The sequence below is a fragment of the Mandrillus leucophaeus genome, unplaced genomic scaffold (assembly GCF_000951045.1).
Source record: "Mandrillus leucophaeus isolate KB7577 unplaced genomic scaffold, Mleu.le_1.0 Scaffold1472, whole genome shotgun sequence".
NCBI lineage: Eukaryota > Metazoa > Chordata > Mammalia > Primates > Cercopithecidae > Mandrillus > Mandrillus leucophaeus.
In genome coordinates, this window is record NW_012101446.1 from 135,665 (window position 1) to 149,453 (window position 13,789).

The following is a 13,789-nucleotide window of genomic DNA, read 5'->3' on the forward strand; positions in this document are numbered from 1 at the left end:
ATATCCAGCTCTAAACAAGATAGAGCAGACATATTTTTCTTTATTCCTACTACTAATTACCGTTAAAAGTCCCGGATATTATGCATCAAACAGACATGATAATATTCTGAAAAATAAAAATACTGAAGGCTGGCTGAAGACAGTAAGTTCCTTCAGTTTTCTTTTTTTTTTTTTTTTTAAGACGGAGTCTCGCTCTGTTGCCCAGGCTGGAGTGCAGTGGCCGGATCTTAGCTCACTGCAAGCTCCGCCTCCCGGGTTCCCGCCATTCTCCTGCCTCAGCCTCCCGAGTAGCTGGGACTACAGGCGCCCGCCACCTCGCCCGGCTAGTTTTTTGTATTTTTTAGTAGAGACGGGGTTTCACTGTATTAGCCAGGATGGTCTCGATCTCCTGACCTCGTAATCCGCCCGTCTCGGCCTCCCAAAGTGCTGGGATTACAGGCTTGAGCCACCGCGCCTGGCCTCCTTCAGTTTTCTTTTGCTTTGTCTCCTAAACTAGATGCTGGAGGAGCTGGTAACCTGGACATGCCAACAGATAGACAAAAAATACACCAAGGAAAGCCCACAGTCTAGCTAAAGGGCCAGTAAAAAATAGCCCAGAAACACAGAACACATTTGGACAATAGCCTCACTACTCTAATCAAACACTGTGGGGGAGAAATGGCCTACTCCTACCCCATCAGCAAAGGCTATGTGGGAAGTCAGACTTTTACTCTCTGACTTTAATGAAGTACCCCTATCTGTTCCACTAGGCTGTTGTCACAGAAGACTGAGTGGGAGATGAAAGTTGGAATTATTTGACAAGAATTTTAAAGCAGCCATCATAAAAATAACTCAGCAAACTAAATACAAAATTTAAAAAATACTCTCGGCAAAAATACAAGGAAATAGAATAAAGAACCAAATGGAAATTTTAGAAATGAAAAGTAAAATAAAAATTTACAAAGGAAATAAAAATGGGACAAACAGCAGAATGCAGACACAGAAAAGAATCAATAAACTTAAAAATTAAAACACCAAAACCCCCATCAGAACAACAAAGAGAAACAGACCAAAAAACAAAAACTAAAACAAAACTGAAAACAATAAATAACAGAAGTCAGACCCTCAGCTCTGTGGGCCTATGGAGCTGTGATAAAGATGTTTTAGATATGCAAAAGGTGAGAGAATTTTTAATTTTACTCCAAAAAAGAACCAAATTAGAGAAAAAACTTAAAAAGGAGGAAGAAAGGCAAAATTTAAAAAGACAATTAGTGTGTTTAAACTTAGCAATGGTAATTAATACATTAAATAAAAATAGACTAAACACCCAGACTAAAATACAAAGATTTTCAGATTGCTTAGAAACCCAGTACTCTGTCATATGCAGTTGAAAAGAAACAAAAATTGAAATATATATACAAACAGATATAAAGAGGAGAATAGCAGAAAATTATAAGCCATGCAATCACTAATTTAAGATGCTGACATTGATATATTATGAGAAAAGTAGAATTTAAGACAGAGTTCTGTCAGGGATGAAGAGTCATTTTATAATGACACAGTATACAAGGAAGACATAACAATCATAAACATATTTGTACATAATAAACCTACAAAATACAGTGTGTAGCGTGGGAGTAGGGGCAAAGGACTGACAGAGCTACAGGGTGAAAACAGAAAAATTATGATAGATTGTGGGTATTTAAACATTCTTCTCTCATTGAGTGGTAGATCACTAAAAAAAAAAAAAATCAATGAAGATTCAGAAGAATAGATCAACTCTATCCACAAGTTTAACTTAGTTGATAGTTGAATATTGTACCCAACAAGTGCAGAGTAAACATTTTTTTCCCAAAGTGGACACAGAAAATTTGCAGATAGGCCATATTATGCAGCATGAAAAAGCAAATCTTAATAAATGTCAAATCCTTAAAAGCAGATAGAGTAAGACATCAAAAATCATCTGATATCTAGAAAAGCCCAATATATTTAGAAATTGAGCAATAAACTTCTAAACAGCTTGGGGAAAGAAATCATGAAAATATTTATATTTGAAAATATATTTGCTAATAAAAATATTGGGGGATGCAGCAAAAGTATTGGGAGGAAAATTTATATATTGTTAGGAGGAAAAAATATATATTGGCATTAAAAACTTAAATGCCAATATTAGAAAAAGAAGTTATTTAAAAGTCAGTCTTATGAATAGGTAAAAAGCTGGTGAATTAAACCTCAAAAAGTGTAAGACGAGAAATAATAATTTTACAAAAAGTTAATGACATAAAAAACAAGCATTATAGAACATTTTCAAAGCCAAAATCTGATTCTGTAAAATAATAAAATTGGTAAGCCTTGGCAAGATTTAATAAAAAAAAAAAAAAAATTCCAACATCAAGAATGCAAAAAGTTACAGGTCATAGATCTTAGAAGTCTAAAAATATACTATATATATATAATTATGTACTATAGTATTAGTTGGCATTATATAATTATGTAAATGATGAAATGTATTATGAACAACTTTGTGTTAAGTTCAGTAATGAAATTATTTCCATATAAAATTCAATACAGAAATTGAATTGAATCCAAGAATAAATAGAAAATCTAAATAGAACTATATTAAGGGAATTAGCCTAACATCTATTAAAAAATTGAAATTCATAGTCAAATACATTCCAAACATAAAAGGCCAAGCCTGAATAGCTTCACAAAAGTATTTTGTCAAATTCATAAAGAATGAATATTAGCAATATTACAGAAAACTTTTTAAAAATACAGAATGAATAAATGGTTACCAACTCATTTTGTAATTCTAGCAACATCTATATACCAAAAACTGAAAAGGCTATTACAATTAAAAATTTCTAGAGTAGTATTCCATTTTAATGTAATTACAAAAATCTTTGGTGAAATGTTTGCAAATTTAGTCCATTAATATGTAAAAAGATAAAAATAATGACTGAGTAAAAATGATCATGGATATGCACTTTAAAAAAATTAATATGAGGGCTGGGTGTGGTGGCTCACGTTTGTAATTGTGGCACTTTGGGAAGCTGAGGCAGGCAGATTTCAAGGTCAGGAGTTCGAGACCAGCCTGGCCAATATGGTGTAACCCCGTCTCTACTAAAAATACAAAAAAAAAATAGCTTGGTATGGTGCATGGTGGTGCACGCCTGTAATCCCAGCTACTCAGGAGGCTGAGGCAGGAGAATTGCTTGAACCTGGAAGGCAGAGGTTGCAGTGAGCTGAGATAGCACCACTGCACTCCAGCCTGGGTGACTAGGTGAGACTCCATCTCAATAAAAAAAAAAAAAAAAGAAAAAAAAATATGAGAAAGCAGAGTAATTAACAATTAAAAGAAAAAGGGGGATTTCATATGATTAACTCAATAGATGCAGAATAAGCATATAACAAAATTCTATATCTATTGGTGATATAATTTCATGTCTAAAAATTAGGAACAGAATAAAATATCCTCACTCTTTTTGGGGTATTTAAAAACCCCTTTCATTGTTATTATACTTTATAATAGAATATTGAATGCTGTTCCCTATACATCCCCTAACATTAGGGGCTCTCTAACTTTTATTCTACATTGAACTGGAATTCTTAGACATTAACATTATGCACATACTATAAAAAGCAGAAAGATTGTAAAGGATAAAGTAAAACGCTCCTATTTGTAGATGACATTGATGTATATTGTTTGGTTTACAAATTTGGTAAATTATCAAAGTCAACAAAGTAAACACCATTGCATTTATATATGGCATAAAACTTATGAGTACCATTTACATAAAGATAAATAATTGAGTAACTAGGAAAAACCTAAAAAAATGCTAAACCTATAAACTATGTACAAAAGCCCTGTTGAAAAAAATTCACAAATGCCTAAGTATATTTATTTCACAACATAACAAAAATTGGTAGAGCAATATATCACATTCATGGGCTGAAAGAATTAATATTGATATGGAGCCTTTCTCCCAAGATTATTCTACAGAAGAAATGTTATTTTAACCTCAGTCACTGAAGACGTTTTGAACAAATTGCAATGGAATCCTATAATGTACATGTAAAATCAAAGGCTCTGAAATAACCACAACATTCATGGGGGAAAACAGCAAAATTAAAGGACACATATTACCTGATTACAAGACCAAATCAAACTTTCTGTAATTAAGATATTGTGTATTAGTGAGAGGTGAAGCCAGCTGGGCTTCTGGGTCCAGTGGGGACTTGGAGAACTTTTGTGTCTAGCTAAAGGATTGTAAATGCACCAATCAGCGCTGTGTGTCTAGCTAAAGAATTGTAAATGCACCAATCAGCACTCTGTAGAATGGACCAATCAGCGCTCTGTAAAGTGGACCCATCGGCAGGATGTGAGTGAGGCCAAATAAGGGAATAAAAGCTGGGCACCCTAACCAGCAATGGCAACCTGCTCAGGTCCCGTTCCACGCTGTGGGAGCTTTGTTCTTTTGCTCTTCACAATAAATCTTGTTGCTGTTCACTTTTTGGGTCCGGTCCGCACTACCTTTATGAGTTGTAACACCCAACGTGAGGGTCTGTGGCTTCATTCCTGAAGTCAGCGAGACCATGAACCCACCGGGAGGAACAAACAAATGAACTTCCTTAATTTGATAAAGAGTAACTACCAAAAGCTTTGACAAATGTTGTATTGGTGATGTACTGAAATCATCCACTGTCCCTCTCTACTATTTCAAGAATGAGATTTTTCAATATTATCAGGAATGTCCTAGCTAATGAAGTGAGAGCTAAGTTATGAGGATGCAAAGGCAGAAGAATGATACAGTGGACTCGGGGGAAAGGGTGGGAGGACGTGAGGGATAAAAGACTACAAATTGGGTTCGGTGTATACTACTCGGGTGATGAGTGCACCAAAGTCTCACAGATCACCACTAAAGAACTTACTCATTTAATCAAATACCAACTGTTCCCCAAAAGCCTATGGAAATAAAAAAGTTTAAAAAGAAGAAATTTAAAGAAAAGGCATAAAAAGTAAATTGAAAAAATAAAGCTTCCTCATTTACAACAATATTGTTCTGTACAAAGAAAATATTTTTTCTTATATTAAAAAAATCAAGGTTGGTGCGGTGGCTTATGCTGTAATCCTAACATTTTGGAAAGCAGGCAGATTGCTTGAGTTCAGGAGTTTGAGATCAGTCTGGGCAACATGGCAGAAACCATTGTCTAACAAAAATACAAAAAGTAGCCAGGCGTGGTGGTGCATGTCTGTGGTCCCAGCTACATGGGAGGCTGAGATCAGAGACGATCACTTGAGCCTGGGAGGTAGAAGATGCAGCAGTGAGCCTCTGGGTGACAGAGATGCTGTCTTAAGAAAAATAAAAATAAAAAATAAGAAAAAAACCAAATTCTTCAAATGAGCACATTTAGCAATACATTAAATACATAAAAACATTGAAAAATAAATTATACTTGTATAATATCATTTAATATACAAAACATCAAACTGGAATTAAATTTAGGAAATATGTACAAGAAATCAAGGTTTAAAACTACAAATATTATTGAGAAAATTGTAATAAAACCTAGAAACCCAGAATTTGAAGAGATATAACTTGCTGTTAGGTTGGAAAAGTCAATATGTAAAAAGTATATATTCTTCAAAATAAGATATTTAAATACAACCCAAGAAAAATTCTAGAAGGTACTTTTAGTGGAAAGCTACAGGTTAGTCTCAAAATAGCAATGCAAAGAGCAAGATAAATTTAAAAAGAACAAAGACGACTTTACTGTGTCTTATCATAACCTATTTTAAAGCTGTAGTGATTAAGAGTGTGGTATTGGCTCAATGTAAAAATTTCAGAAGTAGGAACACATTTGCATGGTCACCTAATCTATAAAAGTATCTATCACAATATAGAAACAGCTCTAATTTCAGTAAATGATTCTGGGCTTTTTGAATAGCTATCTGAACAACTGTGTAAAAATAAATTCTAAATTGATTTTAGAAATAACTGAAAAAGTAAAACAAGAAAGTTTTGGTAGAAAATACAAAAGGATATGTATTTATGGGCTTGGCATAGGTAATGATTTATTAAGTAGGGCACAAAATACTACTACAATGGTAGATGTGCTATATTATGCCTTACAAAAATGTACAAATTTCTGTTAATCAATAGATACCATGAATAGAGTGTAAATGAAGCCACAGATTGGGAGAAGATAGTTGCAGTACGTCTTCTGGACTTGAATCTAGAATATATAAAGGATTCTTAAGTAAGAAAGCTGGAAATCACTTGTACCGGCACAACTTTAAAAATGATATCTAAGCATTTGATGATTATAAAAATAGTTGCTCAACATCTTTAATCATCAATGATATATGCAAATCATTAAACTACCTATTATTTGACATCCACCAGAAGCCTAAATGAAATAAAAAGTACCAAATGGTGCTGAAGGTTTTGAGTAATTGGACATCCAGTCCAACACTGGTGGGCATGTGTGCAGGTATAAGCATGGTGGAAATCCATTGGACAGTGTCTGTTATACTTGATAATGTGCAAGCTCTATTATCTAGCCCAATGGAAAGGCGCGGCTATCTTGTTAGTCACTGGAATAGGGCCTACGAGGAAGCACCTGGGTACTGATGATACCTTGATTTTGGACCTGAGTGCTGGTCACATGGACATGCTCCCTTTGTGACAAATGCATTGAGTCTATAAATTTGTGTTTTTTTCTGTACCTATGTGGACTTAAAATGAAAAATTGTGTTCTTAAAAAAATCTGAAAAGAAAAATTACAAATAAAATTCAAATATAAACAATAAGCCAGTCCTAGTGAGTAGAAAGAAAACTTGACTGGCAAGTAAAACATAACTCAGCATTTTAACTGCTGTGGAACACATCAGCTAGGGTAAAAATCCATATTCATAAGTACAATTTCTTTTCAAGATGGGACATGGCAGCATCACTACCCGCTTGGCAACAAAAATAAATAGGTTCCGTAAGGGGTCGCAACTCCTGGAAAAATAACAGGGAACTGACGGGTTTAGTTAATACATCTGAAGGGTGTAGAAAAGCTTGGAAAAATTCTGAAGAATTATACATGAAATTATTTCATTCTTAGCTATAAAAATGTCCTCCCAGTTCCATTTCCTTTTTATTCACCATCCATGGACTCTATTTGTCATGTATGAAACAAATTTACATAGACCTTCACATCCTTTTACCAGAGTGATTTTGAAAGTAAATGCAAGTAAATATATGCCAAAGCAAGAGGATTGCTTGAGACCAGGTGTTTGAGACCAGCCTAGGCACCATAGCAAGACCCTATCACATAGCAAGACCCTATCGCTACAAAAATAAAAAATTAGCTGCACATGGTGAGTCACATACATGCATGAATCATTCTTTTCTTTTTCTTGTAGCTCATAATTCAAAATTTTATTCAGGATATTTTATGTTAGAGAAGATTATAGATTAATGTAAATATTGTTCACCCCAGGGGTAAAGAAGAAAAAATTGCCCTTCCTCTTTGAAGACATTAGTGGTGTGTATGGAGCAATCTAGTATGTAGTTGAGTTGATTCTTGGCTTTATTGCAGATTCATCACCACCTTCAAATATATATGATTAGGACACTGTTTTTATCAGGGCTTAGAATCTGAGCACCACTGAAATCCCAGATTTTACTCTACCCAGTCTATTAGAGTTCTCCATAGAAACAGAACCAAAAGGATGTATATGTAATACCCTGGATTTATTATGAGAATTGGCTTACATGATTGTACACACAAAGAACTCTCACGACATACCACATGCAAGCTGGAGACCTGGGAAGACCAGTGGTGTCATTCATTCCAAGTCCAAAGGTCTGAGAATCAGGAGCCTTGAGGTTAAGCAAAGGAGAAGACGGAATGTCCCAGTTCAAGCAAAGAGAAAGAAAATACACCCTTGTCTCTCCTTTTGTTTCATTTAGTCCTTCAATAGATTGGATGCTGCCCACCCACGTTGATGAGGGTGAATCATCTTTGCTCAGTTTAGTGATTCAAATGCTAGTCTTCAGGAAACAGCCTCACAAACACACCCAGAAATAATGTTTACCAGCTATCTGGGCACCCCTTGTCCCAGTCAAGTTGATGAATCAAATTGACCATCAAATGCAGCCTGACAGTTCTTTTGCTCTTCATCCTCCCCTCAGTTTCCGAAATTCAGGAGATCTTTCTTGCTGTCTGCCCATGCACAAGGCAAAGGCTCTTGCACCTGGGATATGGGGCAGAGGACACTGCTCAGCCTGTCAGCCCTGCCCCCTGCTCTGGAGGTTGCACCCTTTGTTAATGCTCTATTGAAAAACCTGGCTGGTTGTACAGACAGTCTTTGACTGTGGCTCCTCAGAATTCTAATCTCTCACATCAGGCTATAACTGGCTATTACAAGTTTATTAAAAGTTAGGCTAGTTTTCCCTTACCCCCATCTGTTGAAATTATTTTTTCCTACTCCCATCATTTCAACAAAAAATAAAACAGTTGTGGAGCTCTTCGATCCTAGCAAAGCTTTGACACTTTCTGAAATTCAGTTAAGATTCAGTTTATCTTCAACTGTATGATGAGTAGGAAAAAAGTGTGATTTTTATAACTCATCCATCTTATTCTTGTTTTAGGGTGGGTATGATGGCCTCTTCTGATTTTATATCTTCACTGAAAGCAATGGGCTGTTTTTGTTTTCTTGTTAAAATCAAAATGTGAAAGTTGCAGAATTATTAACATCTAGCATTTTTTTAATTATATATGTAATTTTAAACAGATACACACTGCTGAGTTGTCTTCCAATTTATAACTCTATTGCCATTCTTAAATATCTCTGCACTGAACAAATAATATGTGTAGTCACTCTTATTTCATATATGATTCAATTACTTGTGGTTGAGAGGCTGGTTACTACTGCTTCTATTTTATACTATGGTTCATCACCTATGCCTGACAGCATGTTTCTGAAATTGTGAAATAATGGGCTATGCAATGTGAAAACTTTAAGATAGCTGCAGGTGTTTGCTCTAGTTTCATGAGTCTTCATTTGAAACTAAAATAGTCAGCATTCTCTTTTTCAAATTCTTGTTTGTGTATCCATAAACTACTGAAATTAGAGTCAAAAAATAAAGTATGAGTATTGAAATAGTTCAACTCTAACTTGATCCCTAGATAAATAAACACTCATTTCCTTTCAATGAACAGCCAGTGCACTGAAAATAATTAGAGTCGATGTATTCTGCTTCCTTAGAAGAAAAGCTTTTCTTTTTCTGTTTTGTTTTTATGAAAATCTTAAATGGAACTTCGTTGACAGCTTATCCACTGATAGGCTTCTACACGATTGTTTAAAGAATGGTTATGGCAATTAGTGTCTTTTTTGTACACTCTGCAATTTGTGGGTAAATCTGTTTGCCTCACAGAATCTGGTATTTTGAATTTTTAGCCAAACAAATGTCAGCACATTTATATTTTAAGCTTTTTATTTTGCCTTTGGAAAAGCCAACATTTTCAAATAATACCTTCATTAAAAGTATACTTTTAGCAGTTATCCTTTCATTATTTTGTCTTGGTTGCCTTACAGTTATAAGTTTTCTTTCCCCATCCTTATAACTATTGCAATTAATTGTGGAGTTTCACAATTTTAAGCATACAGGAATGTAACTATAGGGTATTTTCCAAAGAAGACTCTCAGTTATGGACAACAAAATGGAATGAGTTATTTTTGCCTGTGCAAAATCTACCTTGTGTTAGGTTTGCATAATAAACTGCTTAAATGCTATATTAGCCAAGGTACTTAATGCTCATTTCTGTAACAATCAAAATTTCATTAACATGGTGAAACAAAAGCTTATTTATTCCTCACATTGCAGTCAATGTAAGGACACAAGTCTCTGCCCAAAACAGCATCGCAAGGAAAGAAATTACTTCTGTCTTCTGGATTCTTTAGCTAATAGCACCAGGATTATCCTGAGATGAACACAATGGCCTTTCGAACTATTGACTGCCTCCTCATAGAAGAGTCAAAGCTTTTCTTTCATATTCGTTTGAAAACATCTAGTTATATAATGATCCTACTTCCAAAGAAGCTTGGGAATTGAAGAGGACACTGATTTTGATGAGTTTTTATAATTCCTCACACAAATAGGTAGCCAAGTCAGAAGTGAAGGCTGAGAAGTCCCAGGGTATGGGGACAATTCTGTGACTTCCTGAACACCGTTCTCAGAATCCATGTGGGCATAGCTAACATTTGTTAAACAGCTGCTATTTGTGAAAAAACCTTATTTCATTTTCTGATTTGATCATTACAAGAGATCTCAATTTGGCATTGTTTTTCTTTTAAATTTGAAAGATTAGAAAATTGGATGTCAGATATAAAAAGTGGCTTCCAAACTATATAAGCAATGAATCCTAGACTGTGTAGAAGAACACACACACGTGTGTGTTTTTTTGAATTTGTATGCTTTTGTGAAGATTTCATGTTGCCTCTATATATTGATCATGGAAGATTCTTTTCAGATAATTCCATAAAAATGTTTTTGTTATAGTTAATTTTAGCAAGAGGTCTACACAGGAAACCTAGTACCCAAATTTAAAATAAAACATATAACTTGACTTTTATCATACTCATATGTGACAGATCTACTGCCATAATACATTTTGTTTTAACATTATCTATGGCTGAGAAAAAAGTTGTACAATGCTAGAAATACTCTAAAAATTGACATAAATTTTCATTAAATGTAGAAATTTTCCTGTGTTTTCTGGAATACTGGACAGGGCACAACAGCTATAAATCAACGTATTTATTAACAATATAAATTTGCTACTAATATAAGGATAAAAAATTTTTCTTTGACATGTGTGCATAAATTTATTAGCAATATTGTGTTTTTAATTTTTGTTTTAAAATTGATAGTAACAATTCAGTTACTGTAAGTGAATGACTAAAAACTTCATATGTAATCACTGTATTTAAATAATATCGAAGTAACATAAAAGAGAAAATGTACCACCTTCTCCTTTGTGCCACGAATAAAGGAAATTGTTTATTTCTCTGCATGTCAGTTTGTATCAATAGACATGTCATTGAGAGAGTTATAGGGTATTTGTCTTTTCTACATTAAGCATTCATTAGTGTCTGATATAGATTATTTTCTAACTTACTGAAGTGTTTGAATATAACTGGGCATTTTTCCTCTTTTCAATCACCACAGGGAACTCAGAACTGCCAGTAATTTTTTTTTTTTTTTTTTTTTTTTTTTTTTTTTGTCGCCCAGACTGGAGTGAGTGGCGCCATCTCGGCTCACTGCAAGCTCCGCCTCCCGGGTTCCCGCCATTCTCCTGCCTCAGCCTCCAGAGTAGCTGGGACTACAGGCGCCCGCTGCCACGCCTGGCTAATTTTTTACATTTTTAGTAGAGACGGGGACTGCCAGTCATTTCTTAAGCTCCAGCAATTGAGGTCGTTGGTGACCTGAAGGAGACTGATTTCAGTGGAATCATGAGGAAGAAACGTGCTCAAACGGAGCTCAAGAGACAATAGGAGGGAAGGAAATGTAGGCAGTGAGCCCAGATAACCTTTGAGCAGTAATTCTGTATTTAAAACTGCAGCAGAAAAACGTAGCTTAAAAGAAAGATCCCAAAAGGCCTTTTTTTTTTTTTTTTTTTTTTAAGATAAGTAGAGTATATCATTAATGCTGGCGGGGACAGTGGATCAATTCATCGAGCCACACCCTTGCTAAGGTAAGACGAGATAGAATGGAGCATACAGCAGGAGGGTCCTCATTCTGTAGAAGCAGGGCTATGTTTCCAAATTAAGAGAAGGCAGAGGTGAAGTTGGATGAAAAGGAGTCGTGGTGGAAGTGTGGTTTATTCTCATTGTTTCTATTTTCTGTATGAAATAGAAAGCTGAGAATGTCAAGAGTATAGAGATCTTGAAGTCTTGAGTAGAGAGAAAATATGAAATGCACTTATATGAAAGGAGATTGAATGGGATAGAGAAATTGAGTAGAATTAATGTATAACGCCAAGAGTCTAATGCGATAGGTTAGAGGTCATGGATTTAAAGTAAATTTGTGTCTTGCTGTATATTTTTCTCTAGGCACTTTCGGCTGTGAGGGTTCAGCGAGAGTTAGAGAAAAGTTGGTCTTAAAGGGAGTTACGGTTTTGCTAGAACGAGAATGGCAAAACTGGCAAGGGAGTGAAAAATATGCAAGGCAGGGATCCAGCAGCTGGACCATGCCCCTTCACTGAATTAAAAGGAAAGTGAGGTCATAGGACTGGGAAAGAACAGTGAGAAGATGGCAGGATGAATGGATTGTAGGTCTTGCTCAGATTAAAAAGTTGAAGTGAAGGTAGAAAGTATTCACCTGAACAAAACTGGAAGTCATAGAGTAGAATGCATTAAATTGTGATTATGAAGGGGACGTGGCTTTTAGAAATGACCGAGGCCTAGTGGGGGTCATGGTGGAGTGGAATGGGTGACAAATCAACCCCATCTAAGAGACTGTAGAATGGGAGGATTGCCTGTCCAGTGTTGAAATTTTAAAAGTTAAAAAGAAGTAGGAATAGGGAGAAAGAAACAGAACCAGAACATGGAATCTTTAAGGAAAGCGATGAAGCGTTGGACTGATCTATTCAACAAGGAATGGTAGGTGATAGAATCTTACAGCTAAAATACAAGCTAAAAGGTTTGAAGGTAGAGGGAAGGAACATGGTCTGGAAGGAGGAATATGGAGTGAACATACATGGGAGCTGAAGAAGTGGATCTCAGAAAAATAAACAGTAGATTGGTGATTGCCAGAGGCCAGAAGGGTAAGGAGGAGGGTGATGAAAAGAGGTTGATTAATACTGGGTTATAAAAATTAGATTTGACAAAGGAGATAAGACCTGGTGTTCAATAGGTCAGTAGGGTGACTGTAGTTAACACAAATCTATTGTACATTTCAAAATAGTTGAAAGAGGATAATTTGAATGTTCTTAGCATAAAGAAAATATAAAGAATGAAGGGGATGGATATCCTAATTACCTTGATTTAATGGGATGAATGTATCAAAATATCACATGTGCATCCCTTATGTGTAAGTAATTGACCAAAAAAAAAAACAACAAAGTAGAATGAAGACCATATATACTATGCCTCCAAGACAATGACTCCTGGGTCAGCGTAAATTCTGAAGAGAAGTTCAGGGAGGTACAGAGTCCTTATAAGAGATCTCAAGGGTCAGGGTAAGAAGAAAACTGAATGGAAGCTTGCAGGCGTGGGGGATTTTTTTGATGAGGAGTTGTGAGCTCCAGAGGGCACTGTGTGGGGAGGCTTCAGAAATTGGTGTAGATGGAAAAAGATCATATGCAATGAGACACTGGAGCTTGAGAAAAGACTGGTGGCTCTGGGCTTCTTGTGGTGAAGGAAAAGAGGAAAATCCCCAATTCCAGTGGAGGTTGCCCCAGGAGCAGGTGACAGCAGGCTGGCGCTGTGGGGGCAGCTTAGGTGTGGCGAGTCTGTGGGGTGAGGTAGGTTTCCCAATCTTCCTGTGGAATGGCTAATTTAAATCATTTTGCTGTCTTCAGCTGTCTGGTGCCTGAGCCTGGGGTGATTAGGGCTGAATGCGTAGTGGACCTGGAGGACTAGAGCCCAATAAAGAATGTGGTTGGGGGATGTGAACTTTGCTGCTGAAGAAGGGAATGGAGCCTTTAGCCAGGGCCTCAAAACTGGGTCAAAACAGCATTTAAGAAAACGTATTATGCCCAGCTAAAGAAATTGCCAATCAAGGAATTTAAGATGCTTTCATCTTTAACTTGA